Genomic DNA, 20,448 nt, shown 5'->3' with positions numbered 1-20,448 from the left:
TATTGCCATCATCCTAGCCTGTGCCAGATGCTGTGCTGTCTTTCATGTCATTCACTAACATGATGTTTCACCGTGCAGTGCTGAACCTGCTGAATACCTACAGAGATAATATACTCCTTGTGTCTTTCATCGATGTCATTGAGGACCTCCTAATTTGGTTCCAATTGATCTAATTGGATGCACATCTCACACTCACCCGTTTTCAGATAAGCCGCTAACCAATCGTTTAAGAGAAATGAGAATTCCAATCTAAAAAGCTGACATTCCGCTAACTATCCAGAAAAAGCCATAATTCAGGACCCTCCATTTAAGATGAATGAGATGGTAAGAGGTTGGCTCACGTGAACATTTACCAGCTTTTGGAAAATTTCAGCCAATCCCATAATACAAGGCAGGTTTAGGCCGGAAAGTATTCTCCGTATAAGTCAGTCAGGGTGTGTGTTGCTTTCCCATATCCTACTAGGGCATTTCCTGTGCTTCTTCTCTGATTACTATGGATAGTACTATTACCTTGCAAGTATTTTATGGATGACACTATCACTCCTTCCATCATAAACGGCGCAACAACCGGTATCCGGTTTAGGCTTGCCTTACTTAAAGAACTGCAGGCATCTTGGTTTTGCGCCGAGGTCCACCAATTCGATACCCCTAAAAGATATTTGGCGTCCTGGCTTACTCTATTGCTCCATCTGGGGCAGGGTCTGCCACGTTTTCTTTTTTACCTTATAAACTTTACGAGCTGGATCAGTCTTACCGATACGGATTAAGTAACCCGCCCACCGCTACTTATTGAACTGTATTTTATTTACAACCAGATGGTCCTGTCATTACTCATAACCGAGGATTCTTCTCCCGAACGCGGCTAAGAGTTCACAGTTTTTCTTACTAAGAACTCAAGTCTTTGAAGAATACATGAGGATTGGTAGGATCATTGTCTTCTACAGAAAGGGTTTTGACCCTATAGTGAAACGTTTCAAGCGGAACAGTATTTGTAAGCTGAAGTAGACTCTATTGGCTGCCAAAAAGCATGCTCGGATCTCATCGTCGGAGCTGTTATCGATTGTGATTTTCAACACTAGATAGGAGAAATTATCACGTTGATTAAATGATTACACGAAATCCCTCTTACAGCTTGTGAGTGGTTCCATCACAAGCTTCTAGAGATCTACCACAAACTTATGTTCGCTTCTGATCAGAGTTTGTTTGTACATACAACATAATACCGTATGGACGTTCTCCGATCTGTAGTAAAGATGTCTGCAGGTTGTACTTCGAAAGAGTTCTGAAAATGCGAATCCTTAATGACTTTTCAAAGTGATGGTTGAAATAACATCCCCCCTCCTGAGCAAACTATGGGCTTCGGGGGTGATCCTTTCCTCCCCCATCTCGTCAGGACTGCATATGACGTATGTAATAAGACGCAACTCTATGACGAGCTTGATAAACTTTTGTAGTCGATTTAGGGTGCCAATTGTAACCGGTTTTTAGTCTTTGTATGATTTATTTTTGACATACAAGTGGCCTGTAATTATATTTTAACCTTTTCTAAGAGAATGCACACAATTTAGTCTGCATGGTTTTGATAGTAAAACATATGTAATTATATTTTAAGTAAAATTCCGAATTGCTGCAATTCATTTTTCTTATTGAACTTTCAAATTGGTGCGGACGAGTGTCGGGTGGGAGGTGTGGCTTTATTGCGACGAAGGTTGTCCCTCAGCAGACGCAGCAATCCCGAATCTGTGAGACCCGATCTCTTGTCGAAGACCGGATCACTTGGGAGCCTTGGGTTCTCCCCGTATACCAGCTCCGCTGGGTTGGCAGTAAATTCCTCTCGGCGGGTTATTCGTAGACCGAGTAGGACGAGAGGCAAGACTTGAGTACAGGACGGATCGTCCCGGGCCATAATAGCCAACGTCCGGTGCCAACGTTCTAGCATCCCATTGGATTGCGGGTGGTATGCCGTAGTCCGCTAGCGTTTGAAACCCAGGAGTTTGCCTAACTTCGAGAAAAGGGTGGACTCAAATTGCATTCCCTGGTCAGCGATGATCACTGCAGGGACGTCAAAGCGAGGGATCCACTCTCGACAAAGGGCTTCGGCACAACATTGCGCCTTAATGTCCTTCAGAGGTATTGCCTCAGACCACCGCGTAAACCTGTCGATGACTGAAAGGCAATACTTGAACCGGTGCAAGTCTCGCAAAGGGCCTACGATGTCGAGGTGTATAGTGTGGAACCGCTTGTAGTGTGGGGAATGAGCCTACTTCTTTTTTTACATGCCTGGTGACTTTACACTTCTGGCATGCGATGCATTCTCTGGCCCAGGAGTTTACGTCTTTATTCATGGAGGACCAGAAGTATTTCTCGGTGACTAGTCGATTTGTTGTCCTAATGCTTGGATACCCTAAATCGTGAACCGCGTGGAACACTTCCTTGCGAAAGGTGGCCGGAATGCCTTGGCCGGGGTCCCTTTTCCAAGTCTTCGCAGCATAGAGAGAGGTTCGAGCCGAAGATGGGCAATTCCGGAAATTTATATTTGGGGTTGGATTTGAGGCTCTGAAGTACTGCGTCATCCTCCTGCGCCTTGGCGATAGCCGAAAAGTCGAGTAAGGCGGGGATGTTAACTTCGGAGACACGTGACAAAGCGTCAACAATTATGTTGTTCTTGCCGGACACATGCTGTATGTCTGACGTGAACTGGCTTATAAAGCGCAGGTGTCGAAGCTGACGAGGGGTCGCTTTGTCGGGCTTTTGTTTCAAAGCATGCGTGAGAGGCTTATGGTCCGTGAACACTGTGAACGGCGTGCCTTCTAGGGAGAAGCGGAAGTATTTAATGCTCAAGTACGCGGCGAACAGTTCTCGATCGTAAGTGCTGTAGTTCCGTTGAGCGGGGTTCAACTGCTTAGAGAAAAAGCTCAATGGCTGCCAGACTTGATTCATCTTTTGGTGAAGAGCAGCACCTACTGCGATGTAAGAGGCATCAACAAAAACGGCTAGGGGTGCATCTTGTCGAGGAAATGCCAAGAATGTAGCGTCAGCCTGTTGTCGGAATTTATCAAACGCGCGGACAGCCTCTTCAGGCCACACAATCACCCGTATGTATTTTGTTTTGGGGCCAGACAAGTACCTCCGCAACTCAGTCACAGTTTTCGGACGCGGGAAGCTTGAGATCGCTTCCACCTTGTCTGGGTCGGGTTGTATTTCGTCAGGGGAAATGGAGTAGCCGAGAAATCTCATTTGTGATTGGAGGAACTTGGATTTCTCAACGTTTAAGACTAAACCGGGCTCAAGGAGACATTGAAAAATGCGCTCGAGATGGGCTAAATGCTCAGACTCAGTGGAAGAAGCGACTAAAACATCATCCAAATGCACGAAACAGAAGTCGAGGTTTCGCAGGACCGAGTGAATGAACCTTTGAAAGATTTGCGCCGCATTGTACAACCCGAAAGTCATCCGCGTGAACTCGAAGAGTCCGAAGGGTGTGCATATTGCCATCTTTGGAATGTCTTCTGGAGCTACAGGGATTTGGTGATATGCCTTGGCTAAATCTAAGGTCGAAAAGATGCGGCAGTTTGAGAGATGATGCGCAAAGTCGTGGATGAGCGGAATAGGATATCGGTCCGCTCGCATTAACAACATTCGAAATAAATTTGCTAACCATGCTGCGCCACAGGTTCGAAAATACCACCAAGGACCTAGCAAGCTGCGGCATTAACTATTGCTGTTCGTGTGGGTTACTTTGTGTCCCGGATTTGAGTCTCGGTTCCAATTGTGGCTGCTTGTGATTGTCTAAAGTGGGTAATACAATGGGTCTGATAAGGGTGTTGGAATTACCCCTTAAACAAAATGAATATTATTGGAACGGTAAGTGCTCTTATATTCACTTCTACGTCTTAAAACAATGTAATGATTCATCCCCCGGCGTCCTTAGTTCAACGCCCGATGATCTCTTGGACGTTAGCAAAATAATGCGATAATATGTGTACACTCACTTTCCACTCCCCCATTGCATGGCCGGCACGTGTCCTCCACCCCTTCTATCTAGTCAACTCATAAAACTTTAAAATCCTATTTAAAATCTAATTTTTTCCTGACATATTTGATTTATACTTTATTTTACGTCCCAAAGCTAAAAAGCCGCGTCTACGTGAACGACAATAACTTTTGTCGCAACTTTACGCCACATTCGTCATGATGATGCAGATGACGAGAAAATGGTTGGGAAATTTTCATGTTTTAATGGTGACAAAAATAGAAGCGAATGGTAGAAACTTAAATTTTCGTTAAGTGAATATTTAAATGTACCGAATAAAGTGGAACAGTGAATTTGAGGTGTTCTATGCTTGCCGAGTGTCTCGATGTGCAACCGATTGCAACGACAGCGCTAGTTCGATAAACCAAAACAACGTGAGCAGAATAAACGACGAATATAATACTATTTAGTATTCTACACGAAATTCCTGAGTATTGCATTTAGGATATCTACAATTGCACACCTTCGATTTGAGTGTTTTGGATGTAACTTTTATGAAAAAGGATATTCAGTATTGGGAGACGAGGTAGCTGAAAGGTTCGTATTTTCAATGTCTTCTTTGAATTTTAATTATTAAAGGTAGCACTAATATATGGACTATTACGCTTAGAACTGACGCCCTACTTAAACATTGCCTTTCCTTGTTACCTTCTTTCTATCCTTGAACATGTTCTTCTATAACAAATGAATGAAAATGTATGAAAAACAGACCACAGACTAACTCCTCCAAAAGGCTCTCAGATTGGTAGTTGCCAATAAAAGGAGGGTGAAACTATTGCGTGCGACCGGACAATCTCTCTGTTCGACGACCATCATCTATGCCTTTCCCTTGCCCAGCTTAGGAGGTGTGCGGAACTTTCGCTTCCTAAATATTACATTTCATATTTCAGCATTTTAACCAGTGAATCTAATCTAATGCTTCCTTTCTTTCCCTCGCAATCTGTTACTGAGAAGACATCGTCGGTCCACCAAATTTAATACAAGTCATCTCCGTGACCCGGTTGTCATCCGGCAGCGGAAAGACATCCTTGTTGCGTAAACGGAACAACCTTTAAACAACTTAGCCGATAATATCGCTGAGCACTGGGTGGCATCAAAAGTGGTTTTATTTTTGGCACAGTTGAAGTCGTCGACCAAGTCCCAAAAGGGCATACCACATCTGACTGTTTGCGGAAACGTGGGTGTGGATCGATAAACGTAAGGAGCTGAAAACGGTATTGGTGGCTGCGCGGAGGGATGAGCGCGACGCGGTATAACATTCGGTGAAGTCACACTTCTTGTGGATGATAGAGGTTGCCGGTACCGCCACATTTTTTGGAACAACTAGTTTGGCGCCATCAACAAGAGCACCGAAAATGAAACACTGGAAAAGAGGAATTTTAGCGTTAATTTCTTCATAATCAAAGTGTATAGTCGTAAATATCGGGATTAGGGTTCGCCATTAAAGCCTGCTTAGTAATATGACCAAATTTTTCACTGGATTTGGTGTTTCTGAAAACGCTTTCACTCTATAGCATTCGCTTTTTAGAAACCGCCAATACATCTGCGAGCTTCGGTCACGCTGCTCCCAGGGCAGAGGCCTGGTAAGAGGCTGTAAAGCCGTCATCGCCTAATTTTTAGAAAGTTTGGGTAATAAGCCCTAAACAAGGTGATTATATCGTTAATTAAAAATAAAAGTGTGTGAACAATTTCCTTGTTTAAACTTATTGTGAAGAAAATGACTACTACGGTTTCTTAATTTTAATTGCTTCCAAAAATAGAATAGGTCGATTCAAAATTGTCAGACTTGGCGCCAGTGTGATCCATATTAGACAAACACAAAAAGGGGAGTTGATCCTAGAACTAATAATTCCAGCGAAAAGATATCGGACAGTTTCCGCGATTAAGTCCAGAATGTTTTGACTCAGCAGGATGTAGATGGGCCCACCTGGGGCAAAATACCCACTTGAAGCGCAATGTAGTCTGAACAGGCTGAAGCAGATCGCTATTAAGGGCATGGGTAATATGTATTAAAGCATACAGACTCTTATTGTCCGTTTGCCGGCCGGGTCAAAGCATAAGCTGATTCCCACAGTCAAGGGTAAAATAAATTGGGTAATGTGCAGGCTCAAGGTCTGGAATTAGGGCACTTTCCAACATCTATCAGCCAGGGCCACCTTGCAAGGATTGTTTTAGGGAGCCGCAATCTCTGTTGTGCAAAAGAAAGGAAAGTGTGGATGACCGCCTTGTGGTTATTGTCGTTCCAATTTGCTTTCGACCTCAGTATCTCCTCCATGAGATTATAGGGTCCGATAACTACGCTGAGGGCATCGTTTAACATCCTTGTTTCATCCGTGAATCTCAGACAATGGAACGTGACATGCTCCGGGTCCTCGAGTGTAGTGGAGCATTTGGAACAGTCTGGGGACTCGTACAATCCGAAGCGATGCAAATGCTTCTGGGTTGCAATTCAATTCTCCATGTTTTCACTGGACTCATTTCTTAATAATGGGGTCAAAGTATGGATTCAGCGGGCTTATCCGTAACTTCTCCTCCGTTGTTATCACCTTCTGTTCAGCCTTTTCCTAACGGCTTTCCAGGAGTCAGCCGTCACATCAGGCAGATTCATCCTTCTTCTCTGATGCAGTTCGTCTTATTCAAGATCCAAGGGAATCATTCCCGATGATACACTTTGCCTCATCCGATACTGTTTTATATATGTTGCATGCCCTCAGCGCGGTATGTCGAATTCACCTTTCGATTCACCACGTTGTCCAATGATCCCCTGATTTCACCACCCCTGCGCTGCTTTGGTTTCCAATATTAGGCGTCATCCTTGCTACAGATGAAGTAGCCTATGCTGCTTTCTCTCGTCCATAGTCCAAGTGCCTCTTGAAGCTCAATTTGACCTCGATCATTGCCTCTAATACTCAATTTTGAAATGACCTTGTGATTACCAACCCGGATTTCGACAGTATTTTTTTCCTGCGATTGACAATAAGGACCAACTCTGTCTTTTCATCCGCCAGATCCAGTTTAACTATTTGATGATATAAATGGTTTCATTCCCATAAATTTTCATGTCCGCAGGGTGCTTCGCAACTACAACTATCGCGAATGAACGTTACCTCGTCTGATATGCGAAGGCCAAGCACACCATTATACATCATGTTCCATGGTTGGGGCAGGGGAACACCTGCTGCTACAATATATTCTTTAGGCCTGTTATGTCTCTTAACATGCGAAAGAAGTTTCTCCAAAAAGGTAACTTTAGATTATTCGAGCTAAGTAACTAAATATACCCAGTTTCCGTAAAGTGCCGTTAATCCAACCAATTTTTGTCATCTGTCACATCGATCGTAGAAATGAGCTTGCCGCAATTATTTTATAGCAGAGTCGCGGGCACGTAACTCGTGGTAATTTGTGTCCCCTCCTTCGTCTTTTCATTACAATTTAATAAGGTTTTGTGTAAAACAAAATCCTAAGTTTTTTATCTTTCAGTTCTGTTGCGCATTCGAATGACGCTTATTCCGTTTCCATAGCCGCCTAGAAAAATGACCTGGTGGTCACTATAGGTGCAACGTTCATTCACCTGCCAGACCGCCCCTTTCGCCAACGAGGTATTAAGATAAATAAGATCAACAATCGATCCTAACTATCTCCCTTGGAAGATGCGGATGTATCCAACGATGGTTAGTACAATGCCCCGCCCAGCAAAGGCTTCAAGAATCGTCAGCAATAATTTTAGGGCTTGGATCTCTAGGATATAAAGCTCTCTAGCATCTCATCATATTGCGCTATTGTTGCATTTCTGACTATCAGAAATGCCATTGTTTCTTTTACAGCTTGTCTTTGGTGCCTCTATATCACCGCGTTTGCAAATGTATCGATCATCCACGTAGTACTGCCAGAATTTTGATATTATTCGCAGATTACCACCATGTACATATTCGATTTTTGAATGGTTTGTCAAAGTAGATTTTGAGCTGCCCCGCAATGGTTGAGGTGATTTGTATTAACGATTCAACTCCCCCCTATACGCCAGAAACCTACCACCACTTGCAACGTGCTGATCGTCCACTCCCTCTTACCGACCACAGCATTCATAGTGGATCTCTAGTACAGTCTTTGATAAGATAAGATCACTTTTCCTGCACCTTTTTGATCTATAGTGTTGACTAGTGCATGCTACTGCAAAATGATCGAAATCGAAGCGTAACCCAGATATCCTCTCGCCATATAATCCCATCCATGTCCCTGCGTTCAAATCTTCTGTATTCGAGCTTTTACTTCCGCTTGCTCACCTAGTACCTTTTCCATCTGGCCACTAGAGCTACCAATTGATTGAGCATTAATGTCGACCCAGAGACTATCCACATTCCTTTCCGATTTCCGCGAAGAATTTCATCTGTCGAAATGTAACGTTGCTCTCCGTGGTGACCTTTCATACATGAGCATACCCTTGCGCGTACGCTTCCTGATGCGTGCCACCCAGCGTTCGATCAAATGGCCAAGTCCGCAATATATGAAATTCCCTGGCCAAAGGAAGGGAAAGAACGCGGAAACACGTTTTGGAGAGCACCTGGAGGGAACAGTTGGCAGAATAAAGGGTGCGACGGTCTTCAGATCAAAGGTAGTAGGCAGTGGGTTCGAACAAAACCTTGCTCGTACATTTGATGGGGAAACATGGTCTTGGGAACCGTATCGATAATAGTGGGAAGTTCGTGGATCTCCCAACTTTCACCATTTCGTCATTGGTTTAATATTGGGTTGGGTTTCAACTGATCGACACCATACGAGCAATCAGATCGACCACTTGGTTTGGAGAGCTGCGACTCCCTCAACATCGACCGCTTGTATGATCCAACTGTCACTCGACAGCGGACGGCAGATATACTGAGTAACTCGTCTAAGAATATCTATGCACTACCATCAAAAATATTCTTTCTCGTTCCGAAGGGGCGTCATAAGATCTGGCTGACTGCAGAATCGTGGAAGCAGATCGATGAACGGAATGAGTTGCAAGCTCTATTGACCACTGCGAACGATGGCGGGCGTAACGAGCTCCAACTCCAATACTAAGCCAAATCCTGGGAAGTTCAGCGTAATGTGCCCGGTGACAAGAGAGAATTTGGTATTGCTCTGGTCAAGGAAGCGGAAACCTGAGAAAAATTTCAAAGATGGGCACTTGTTTTGAGTGTCACAATTGGATGAGCACCCGAGCAGATTGTTTCCGCTCCACATCCTCCTGCATTAGCCACATCAATATCGTAGACATCACTTTGGAATAGTGCGCGGAATTTAGATCCTCGTTTCACCTGTTCTTCATCGATCTTGATAAAGCTTTCAACGGGAGGGTATCTTTTTTGGTCTACGGAGAAGCGGCACTCCAAGGACCCGTATTGAGTGTGATAATTAGAGGGGTATCTTCATGCTTCCCCTCGTTGCAAAGAGCTAAAATAATCTTGGAATTAATGCGTTCCAAGAACATCTCGAAAGCTTGATCGACAGAGAGCAAACTCGTTTTCACTCCTGATCCTCCTAAATTGACCACATCAAAACCCTACGGATCATTTTGGAACAGTGCGCGGAGTTAAGATCTTCGCCTTCACCACCGAGAAAGCTTTCGATGGTATGACAGGGGTATATCTCTGGTGTTCTATGCAGGAGAAGCTAATAGCTATTATCAGAACTACACATAAAGGCGCAAAAGTCACGTGCTGCACCGAGGTAAAATCTCAGTAGAGTTTGGGGTTGAAAGCGGAATCCACCAGATTTGCATCCTGTCGCCGATATTATAATAGTTCTTCTTGTTATCGGTAACGTTCTTATTGTTGCCTTCTCCGGAAAACGCAGAAGAGTTCAATGGACTATGATATCTTTCCCCAAACACTTTAATTAAGCTGATGTAAACAGATGTCATCACACCGGGTCATGGACCTTGGCCAAATGGCTCTGGATTTAGGAGGAGAGCCAAGTAGATTTGCACTGAAGACAAAAGCCAACCAAACCAATGTTCACAGTTGGAAGGCCCATTGCACTCTGCTTATCCCTAATAGGCAAAGCATTGAAGGCGTCGGTAAATTTATATATCTAAGAAGCGTAGTTTCTGCCGACGATAGCACCGAGCTGGATGTTGCCCTACGCGTTATTAGCGCGAGATCCGCCTTCGCCGCTCTGTCTACAATCTGGAAATGAAGTTATCTCAACACCAAGATCAAGTTGAGCCTGTTCTGTGCTAATGTTCTTTCTGATTTGCTATATGGAAGTAGTACATGGAAAGTGACCTCCGTTGTTACTCAAAAACTCCAAGCCTCGTAGGCAATTTGATCGGAATAAGTAGCTGTGGATAGGTTACACATTATGAAGGGACGACAATTGCATTACTAGCTACTTCATGCAGTGGAAATCACTGTTCCAAAATGGGTCACGAGTGGGTCGCCCCAAGAGTACTTGGCGCAGAATAGTAGAGGAGGAATGCATTCGTCTCGGGAAGTCTCGTGGGAGCTGAAGGTAATTTCAGGTAACCACGAACGATAGCGCGTTGTGTTTATGATGCGCCATACCCCATCAAGGTGCGAATGAATACCATATATATATATTACCCTGCTGTCAAGAGGTGGAAACGTCTACAGTCCAGTCCAGAACTCTGGACAACCTTGAAGTTTCTCTTTTGCCTTTCATTTTTTCATAATATGTTCTGAAGGAGTCTCGTTTCGAGCACTCAACGGGCCTGTTATATTCACGCTGTGAGTTTCGGAAGCTTAATTAGTTTTCATTTTTATTCTGTGGTTGGATTCCTGAGTTTTTTCAATTATCGAATCCACGAGGGAACCATTTTATTCCATTTGCCTCGGCTAATTATGCGATTCAGATTCTATCGCTCAAGGAGTCCTTAGTCGCCAAATGAGTTGCTTTTTATTCCCAAGAAGTTCATTGAACTTCGTCCAATTCCAGCCTAGGAGCTTGTCTTTGTATTACAACCTGTAATAGTCCGACTAAATTCTAAGTAACGATGTTTTGGCAGTTCCGACAGTGAGACTTCGTCCAGTACCCGCTAGTCTCTAATCAACTCTAACAACCTTGAAGTACTGTTAATTGAATTGCTCTTACATTACTCCATATTGGTCTTACGAACGTAAGGGTGCATTCCACGTTCGCAGTCATGAGACCGGCTGGAGTGATGAAATCAAATAGCTTCTCTCCTCTAGAATTGCATTTGCTAATCCCCCAATAAATATGTTTGGCGTTTGCAGCCCAACCTATTAAGAATTTGAGATCACTTGATTCTGCGTAAGCTATCAAATCCTTGGTTCTTGCGGCGGTGGAGAACACACCCGATCATAGGGTAAGTAAGCAAGAGCTATCGTTTTTCCTCTCGCCATCAATCTGGTATTGTAAGATGACCGTAACTAGATGTTGGTAACAGAATTGTCTCAACATAGTTGCCCCTAACAGTTTCAGGACACAAGCTCTCAGTCTTATGGATCCTTCATCATAGAAGATCCTAGCCCTCTGAACTGATCCAACGCAATGCCAAAGATTTTGTTAAATCAATCCAAGGCTCTTGCACCAAAAAAACTATATGAGGAAAGTCCTGCAGCTTCGTGAGCCTCGCTGCTAGCAGATAGGCGGAGGCTTTGGTATGTCGCAGGTTAATTTGACCAACTGTTATGTTTTTCGATATAAGCTTTGTCTAATATGGAATAGAAAACAGTTGGAAGCGTATGCCACGGTTGGTGTGTAATCAGGTTGCCCTTCTACCGTACTGTCAAAGACTCGATCGCCTCATGATTGATTTCTCTGCGAATTGTCGCATTTGGAGATAGACAAGTGCCCATGTCTTCCTTTTTGTAGGTCTCATTTCTTCACGCAGTTTTCCGTTTTCCATTTAACACTTTCTCTGGAATACGTTGTTCGGTTGACGCAGATCTGGTCCCATAAACTAGCTTCAAGGCAGTTCCGTTCACGTATCTAGTTACCCTTTCTTTCGCTTGTTCTGTTAAAGGTGTACGAGAAGTTAGTTTAGTTAACTGGGGGGAGCCGCAGCTCCAAGTACTCAGGCCATTGTTAGGCCCATTGTACTATCCCCGTAAGTTGCCTGTTCAATGGCTTCCCGCCTACAGTGTTCGCAGGTTTTAGCGAATCTTAGAACATTCTCCAGAGGCAGGGAGTGTGCAGATTCTTCATTGAAGAAAACCTTGCCAAGGTGTCTTCGTCTGAGATCTGAGGATGCGGGGCAGCTGCATAAAAAGTGCAGGGCCGTCTCCTCCTCCTCCTCACATTGGCTGCACACAGCCGAAACTACTACCCCAATTTTTCCATATGGTAGTTTAAGGGGCAGTGTCCCGTCAAAAGCGCTACTAGGGTTTTCATGTCCCACTTCTTAAGGGACAACAAAAATGCCGCTCTAGTAGCCCTAGGCTCCTTCACAAAGATTTTCGCTTGCCGGCAAGAGTCCAAATTTCTCCACTCGGTTGCTTGAATCCTTGCAATTCCACCCTTCAGAGTAGACTTGACAGTAGATGGTCGGATTCCGAGAGCTGGTTCTGGCCCCACCATTGAGGATCCAGACCCTCGGCGAGCCAGTCTGCCAGCTTCCTCATTACCGGCGATGTTAGAGTGCCCCGGCACCCACATCAGGAATGTTTTGTTCAGTCGGCCAAGTTTCAGCAGCACCTGATGACAACTCCACACCAGCTGGCTTGATATGTCGTTGCCATTTAGTGCTGATAATGCCGCCCGACTTTCGGAACAGATTCGAATGGTTCGACCCCTCCATTTTTGTCGCAGACATTCTTCTGCTGCCAATGAAATGGCATATATCTCCGGCTGGAATATGGTCGTCATTTTTCCAGGGCCAGTTCTATAATCGGATCCTCGGAGAACACCCCTGCGCCCGATCCATCCTCCATGACTGTACGAGAAGTTACTAACAGATAGGATGCGATACGGGAACAGAGAGATTCCAGGGATATTTTTTTCGACCCTCGGTCATAATTCTCATTTTCCTCATTAATATATCCTTCTAGTTCTATAAGAGATCTTTGTGATTATATGATATATGCTGGGGGCGTGTGCAGTTGTACCCACATTGGGCGCCGCCTAGTATTTGTGGATTCTGGCATGTAATTCAAAGATCCCGTCCCTGGCATGCATTCAAATCAATAAAATTCCGCGATCGGTATACGGCCAAATTCACTTCCCTAAATCTTTCTACGTGAAACTATTAGAATTTCGAAGACTTCGATTTCCCATGAACTTTAGAATTTGACTCATTTATTCATCCCCCATTAATTCCCGTGGACGAGCCGTAAAAATTTAACGACAAATGGCACAGTAACATTACAAAATGTTACGCATAACCTCCGCTTTTCCTTCAAACAGTTTTTTTTTTTGCGTAGACATTTTTAACCCGGAAAATTTTAAATTTATTTTAAACAAACACACACGAGGGAGAACTGCCAATTTGGAACGAATCCAATGGGATTTTTGTGATGTTTAAAGAAAGCAAAAGGCCGGGAAAAGTGAAATACGAAAAGCCACCAAAGTATACAACATAAATACATCCTAGAAACATATTCTTCCTCCCCGACACCTTTAGCATTTCAGAATTAATCGGACAGAAAGTGGTGTAGGGCGCGTATGAACGCATGTAAATTTTCGGGGGTGCAGGAGACCATTAACAATATTCGGGTACAAATATTACTAGTCAACATGGTATCGTTTTTCCTCCTGCGTACATATATATGGAAATATATACAAATAAATTACAATACGTGGCCCGTCGTGGTCGACAACCAGCTAAAATTAGCCCCGACTTTTCAGCACGTTTGTTTTGTGTGGATCTCCTTTCATTATTATGGCGAATTCCTAAAATTCGAGCATCATCTTTGCCGGACGGCAATCAACTACCTGTTAGGCTTTTGATAGGTTCAAGGAATTACACGGAAATGTTTGTTGAAAGTGTAGGTGGGGATGTTTTATCGTTTGTTTTTGTTTATGTTTGGAATTTTTTTTTAGTATCACGCGGTATTTCCCCGAATGTTCAGGAAATCTTACGTGTTGACTTGGATGTTTCTTGGAGCCTTTGGCCTATATAAGTTTTGGATAAATCGATTCAGTCTGAGAAAACAAAAGGACGCCAAGGCTTGAATTTGGGTTACGGTGTAGGTTAGAGTCCTACTTTCGTTGGTAACTGGATATCCTTCATATTTGTAGTGATTAGCCGGGTGGTTCCTGACTTGCTTCACGTTTAGCAGGAATATGGGGTTGGAGACTTTAGATGCAAACAAAAATAATTGAAATCGACTCAACGCCTACTATCTATGTTTCACGCAATCTTGGTTGAACGAGTCTATAGTCACGCAATTCAATGGAAGTTCGGGAACTGGTAGACGTTATATAGGCTGTGAATTTGTTGATTTGTGACGAATCCCAATCTTGTGACATGGATATAAAGCCATAATCCACATGTGAAGTATTTACCAAGGATTTTTTTTATTGAGCATTTAAAATGGAATTTACAAAGATAACTTGAACGTGGTAAGTTAAAAACAATTACCGATAAAACGACATAAGGTTGACATAACTTATCCTTAATAAATTTTTAATAGCTCAAAAATATATCTACTTATCCTAACACTTTGAAGGCTTTATTTAAAACAGAACCTGCCTACTTTTTTATGGATTGAAGTCCTTCAAAAGATACGCCAGTGGATGGAGTTTTTACTCGCTTATTCCCCGCACCCCTGCGATTCTCCACGGAACTACCATAATATGTTACATTACGGGCGGAGTTAGCACATAGCACAGTTATGTGTTAAACAAAAGCTTATTAAAATTAGTCTACCGTTTTTTTTTAGAGGAGGTGGAAGTCTTCAAAGACACTAACCTGGACACGCCAGCGTGTAGGATTTTTACCCAATGAAACCACCTCCGACTCCCCCCGTATCCCGTTGAACCACCATAAACTATCACATTATTGGGCGGAGCCAGCTGACTCTAGCTTGGCTACCTTTCATCATGCGACCATGAAGTTGACCGCATCCCAGTCTTCCTGACGTGTAAGCATTTTTCGCACCAGTGTTCCTGGTACCATCATCTCTCCTAGAGTCTAATCCAAGTTATTCTTTTCTTCCACAAATCTTGGACAGTGGACGAATAAGTGCTCTGAGTCGCCTGGAACTCTATTGCAGTTTAGACGACCGCGTAAGGTATCCAGTTTAAACTTGTACAGGTACTGGCGATATCCTCCATGCCCCTTAAGAAAATTTGTAAGAATATAATTAATCTCACGGCACCGTCTCTCCAATCAGCCCTTGATGGCAGGGATGAGCCTGTGCGTCGACCGTCCCTTTCCCAAGCGTTCCCAATGCTCTTATCATCTCTTTAGAGATCTCTCCTTTTCGGCGTTCTTCATCTGCGGGAACTTCACATTGTATATGTTCGTCATCTCAACTGCCAAGATGTTAGATAATGAATATCTATGACAGTCCTGAAAGCAGAGCACAACCTTAGGAGTGTTCTTTTATAGACTGCAGACAGTTTGTTAGCGTTAAATGCGACTTCCAATGCCTTTCCCCAAACTGGAACTGCATAGAGCAGAATCGAATTCACTACCCTAGCTGTAAGCAACCTGGAAGCATACTGTGCCCTCCCCTCCCCCCTCTCTACGTTTGGCATCGTCCTTGATAGGGCCACACTTGCGTTGGATGTTTTTTCACAGGCATACTGCACGTGTTGCTTATAACTGAGTTTCACGTTTATCATCATTCCCAAGTATTTGGTGGCAAGCTTAGAAGTGATGATATGGTTCCCAATTTGAATACAGGCATAATTTCTTTTACGGAAGGCGGGAATCTCAATCTTTGCCAGAGATTCCCATATTAGGTTCCAGCTGGCCGAATTGAATGCATTTCTCACGTTCAGGGTCACCACTACACAATACTTGCTAGTACTTCCCTTTCCGGGAATTGCATATTTGGCCAACCCAGTAACCACTTTGATGGTATCAGTGGTTCATCTGGCTTTACGGAACCTATCTGCCGATCTGAGAGGCCGCCCTGTCTTTCAACAACAGGGAGTAATTCCAGATTACTCGTTCTATCATTTTTCCCACAGTATCCAAAAGACATACAGGAGGAGGTTGACTCACCAGGAGGTTTACCCATGTACGCTTCGAACAAATCAGTGTCCGGTCTGGATTTCACGGCAAAATGAAGGGCCCTATTCGGCACACCATCCAGACCCAGAGCTTTGTTATCTCCCATTCTACCGCAGATTTCCATCAGCTCGTGTCTAGTGACTGGCGGCATTGCATCACATTCAGAGGTCGCTGAAAGTGGTCAGTATCCTCTTGGTGCTGGAGAATAACTCCTAAATGATTTTTAGCAAGAGGGTAGGGCACGCGATCTGCGTTGATGAACGGTCTCTGATTTGCACGATCACGATTCTAGAGGCGCTAAACCACGAGTTTACGTCCGATTCTGAACAGTTCCTTAAAGCATTTCCTCTCGCTTCGTTGGATGGCGAGCTTGACGGTTTTACCAGCTTTCTTACAAACACGCTCTTTTTTTTCTCCTGGTAAATTCTGCTTACCGCCCTCTGAGCCGCTTTTCTAGCTCGGTGGCAGGAAGGAGAATTAACACCTCCTAGGCATGGACGCGTCATATGCTTTGCCGATGCATTGAGCTACATGGACAGCTCTTTCCTAGGCGCCGTCTTTATTCTGTTTGTCTAGCCACACCTCTTTGAAGGTCAACTCATTCAAAGCAGACCAGCCTGACATCTTTCTCGGTTTCGGGCTTGATTGTTCTTTGCCCTGTGGTTCCACGGTGATCACCGTGGGTGTAGTTCTCCTGACACACCAGGGTATACCACGTGCCGTTTTAGGGCTATGATTGAGGCAGACTCCTCTTTCCATTTGCATAACCTTCGTTGGTCAGAATTATATCCAACTCGAGACAATGTCAAACTTGGTAGGGCGTAAAAGTAGTACAAATATACCCCTTTTATTTCCGTCCGCAGGTAGACATGAGTTAAGATTCCGACCAGCATTTTCTTGGCGCTTCATTATCGCGGAGATCAGCATTCCCATGTATTGTTAGTGGGCCTCCATAACAGGTTCTGGATTGACTCCACAACTTCCCTCAGGTCATCGGGGATAGTCTCATCCTGCACACGCAGCACTCTTTCTATCGTTCCCGACCCAAGAACTTGCGCACTTCTTCAAAAATATGCCAACATCTCTACTACCGTAGGGTCTCTGAGCTCGTTAAGCACGATATTCAGCACTACGTCAACACTACTGGCTCCCCTATTTTTCTAAGGTGTGTCCATTACTATTGCAGAAGTTCGCAGTTGCGCGAAAAGAACTCGAAGAACTTCTTAACCAGGATATTTGCGGACCATCAGGCAGCTTTTGCCGTCCGCGATCCAATGACGATTGGAGAAGTTGTGACGATTACAGAAGTCTAAATGCCCAGACGATGCCAGTCCGATATCGAATTCCACAAAGTCAAAGTACAAGCGCTTTCTAGCTTCCCGCTCCCGAAAACAGTTGAGGATCCGAGAAGGTTCTTGAGCATGTTAAATTTCTACCGTCGTTTCTTGCCCTAGCCCGCCCACCAACAATCGGTCCTTGATGCCTACTTGTCTGGACCGAATAGCAAAAACTGCTCAAGCATTTGAGATCACGAAGGATCAGCTGGTGGAAGTTACACTTCTGCCATTCCTTCAACAAGGTGCACCCCTAGCCGTATTTGTCGATAGGGGCTGCCCTTCATCAAAAAGTTAACCAGATCTAGTAAGGGTTGAGCTTCCTTCCTAAGCAGCTGAACCACTGTCACGTGTTGGAGGGGAGTCAAAATTCCCGACACCATTGATTTTCAAGCAATCCCGGAAACGCAAAAGACGACGCAGTTCTTCAGAGGCTGAGGGCCAACTCCAAATGCACATTGCAAGACTACGGAGGAGAGTGGTAGGGGTGTTTCTTCGATCTACCAAAGTTTTTCACACAATCCATCTCCCTTTCCGGGACTCGCACGTCGTCAAGTATAGGTTCACGTAATGGCCTGAGATGATACTTCTAAACGATATGTCTACCCAATCTTATATTGAGGCTCTCTATAGAGACTGGGTAGTTATAATCACCGACCAGAGAATGCAGTTTGAGTCCTACTTTTTCTCGGAGTTCTCCGCTCAAATGCCGCCGGACAACTGCGTACCACCCATAGTTCAATGGAATGCTTGAAAGATGGCACAAAGCCTATAATGGCTCAAGACGACCCTTCTTTGTCTTAAGTCCTTTCAGTTGTTCTACTTGGCCTTCGGACGGCTCATTGTTAAGAATCGACTTCAAGTCCCACGGAGCTGGTGTACGGGGAAAACCTGAGACTCTCCAACGATCCTGTTCTCGACATTAAGCCGAACCTTAACACCACCGGATTTTCAAAAGCTAGTGAGAAAATAGTCAATCTCACCATGCTTTCGGTTCAGCCACGTACCTAAGTTGCCAGTGAGCCGCGCGGTTTATCTGCCTCTTTACTCGTTTGCCGCTACTACCTTGATTTGCTCGAAGCAGCTTATTTTTAAGTCGGATGTCAATCCAAGGTATTTAACCATTAGTTTTTGACTCGATTATCAGCTTACCGATCGTTATGTGACCCAAGGTCGGAATTCTCCTTTTGGTCAGTTTTTTCCAACGCAAGGCTGATACCATTATCAGTTATCCATCCGCTTACCTGTCGTACCAATATACCGAGTCTGCTTTACGTCTGCTCAAGTTCCGGGGATAAGTGCCGCAACATTGTCTGCATAACCGATGAGGTGCGACTCTTCTCATATTGCCGGCCTTAGCAGACCATCGCAAGAAGCGTTCCAAAGGTCCGACCTTAGGATGGATGCTTCTGTTACCCCCGAAGTGATCTCCACTCTCCTTTGGGTTTCTAGTGTCTCATAGAGCAGGGAGTAGTCTCTCAGATAATCCCTCAATTTCCATTCCATGTGGAACGAATTGCCTAGTATGCTTAGCAGGTCCTTCCGTCTTACTCAGTTGAAGCCATTTCTGACATGAATCGTTATAAGGAGCGCTATCCTTCGAAATCGGCGGCTATGTGCTTGATAAATCACATCCACGACTTTCATAACAGCATCCACAGTGGATATCCCTGAACTAAAACCAAACTGTGTTGATAATAAGTCCTCGGTGCATGTATCGCTTCAGCGAGTCTACTCCTAATTAGCTTTTCGAGCATTTTCTCAGCTACGAACACATGGTGGTCAGTATGTAGAAGGTAGCTCAGAATCTCCTTTCGCTTTGTTTCACCATCTTCCAGTAGAAAGGGAAAATACTCTCTTTCAGGCAAACGTTTAATTCGTGAAAAGTAGGTCTGAATAATGGTGGAATATCAGTTTTCATTCCTCTGCATGGGATACCATCGGGTCGTTGTCTTTTTTATAGATAGGACTGCCTCTTCCAAATATTGTATGGAAAAAAGTGGATAATCCTCGGCGCCTTCCACGTTGTTGTCATCAACCCGGAGAGGGAATATGCTAGTACAATATCCTCCATAGAGCTCAAATTTTCCACCTTGTCGACTAGGTTCTGCCAGGAGCGAGCTCTACTTTTGTGTATCGTGCTGCGGAGTCTCTTTTTTTGTTTATCTGTACTATCTCATTGTGCTGCATGCGTTCTAGTGGTCGCCTAAGCGTTGTGTTCAACGATGGAGATTATGACACTCCTTCCGCAGCTCAGCATTTTCCGCCGTCCGGCAATGCATAGAAGGTTTACCACGTGTTGCTGCCCTCCCGGTTATAGAGGCTCCGCAGTCTGTCGTTTCAACGAACCTCCTGATGTTCACTTTCGCGACGTCCCACAGGAAAGAGAATGCTGTGACTTCAGGCAGATGGTCTTCTAACAGCGCGGTGGGTTGTTTCCTTTTGTCTTTCGTCTTTTTTTGAGCCTTGAAAACTACCTGAGTGAAGTCTCCTTCATATTCGTCTTCCTCTTTTGACTTTTTTCGCAGTTCGCTCTGCAACAGACGATATGTGATCCGCTTGGTGCTTACGGTGCTCTCAACCGGAAATTCAGTTGCTTTTGTTTTTTGTACATCTTTTGTTATTCACCATGTTCACCCGGAAGAGGAAATGCAATTCAGGAGTTCTTCCAGCCCCATCAACCGGTTTTCATGCGTTTGCTGACTTTTCTGCAAACCGAGTATTTTAGTTCTTGCTGCTGTCTTCACTGGGCGTTGTAGTGCATCGTTTGCCAGGAAGCTGACCGCAATAGACAGGACTGGGTGTAACTTCGGTGACTTACCTACACTTAGTTGATCTTGGTGGCGACGCAGTCTACTAAAGCCACTTCAATGCACAGTGCCCGATCAGGGTCCTGAAGAAACTGGCTCTTGATGCACGCCACAACTACCACCTTG

General features: G+C 44.4%; 1 protein-coding gene across 10 annotated transcripts in view; it reads left to right on the top strand.

Annotated features, from left to right (window-relative positions):
* The window catches only part of LOC119659810, a 58,588-nt gene that overhangs the window by 8,257 nt on the left and 29,883 nt on the right, over window positions 1-20,448 (top strand). For 9 of the 10 annotated variants that reach the window (XM_038068090.1, XM_038068088.1, XM_038068086.1 and 6 more), the window contains one exon: window positions 4,130-4,570. The exons of the other annotated variant lie outside the window; for it this stretch is intronic. The gene's annotated coding sequence lies outside the window, so the exon portion shown is untranslated. The remainder of the gene's footprint in view (window positions 1-4,129; window positions 4,571-20,448) is intronic. 10 annotated transcript variants of the gene reach the window in all.

This window comes from Hermetia illucens, chromosome 6, assembly GCF_905115235.1.
Source record: "Hermetia illucens chromosome 6, iHerIll2.2.curated.20191125, whole genome shotgun sequence".
Taxonomy (NCBI): domain Eukaryota; kingdom Metazoa; phylum Arthropoda; class Insecta; order Diptera; family Stratiomyidae; genus Hermetia; species Hermetia illucens.
This window is presented reverse-complemented; position numbering and strand designations above follow the sequence as displayed.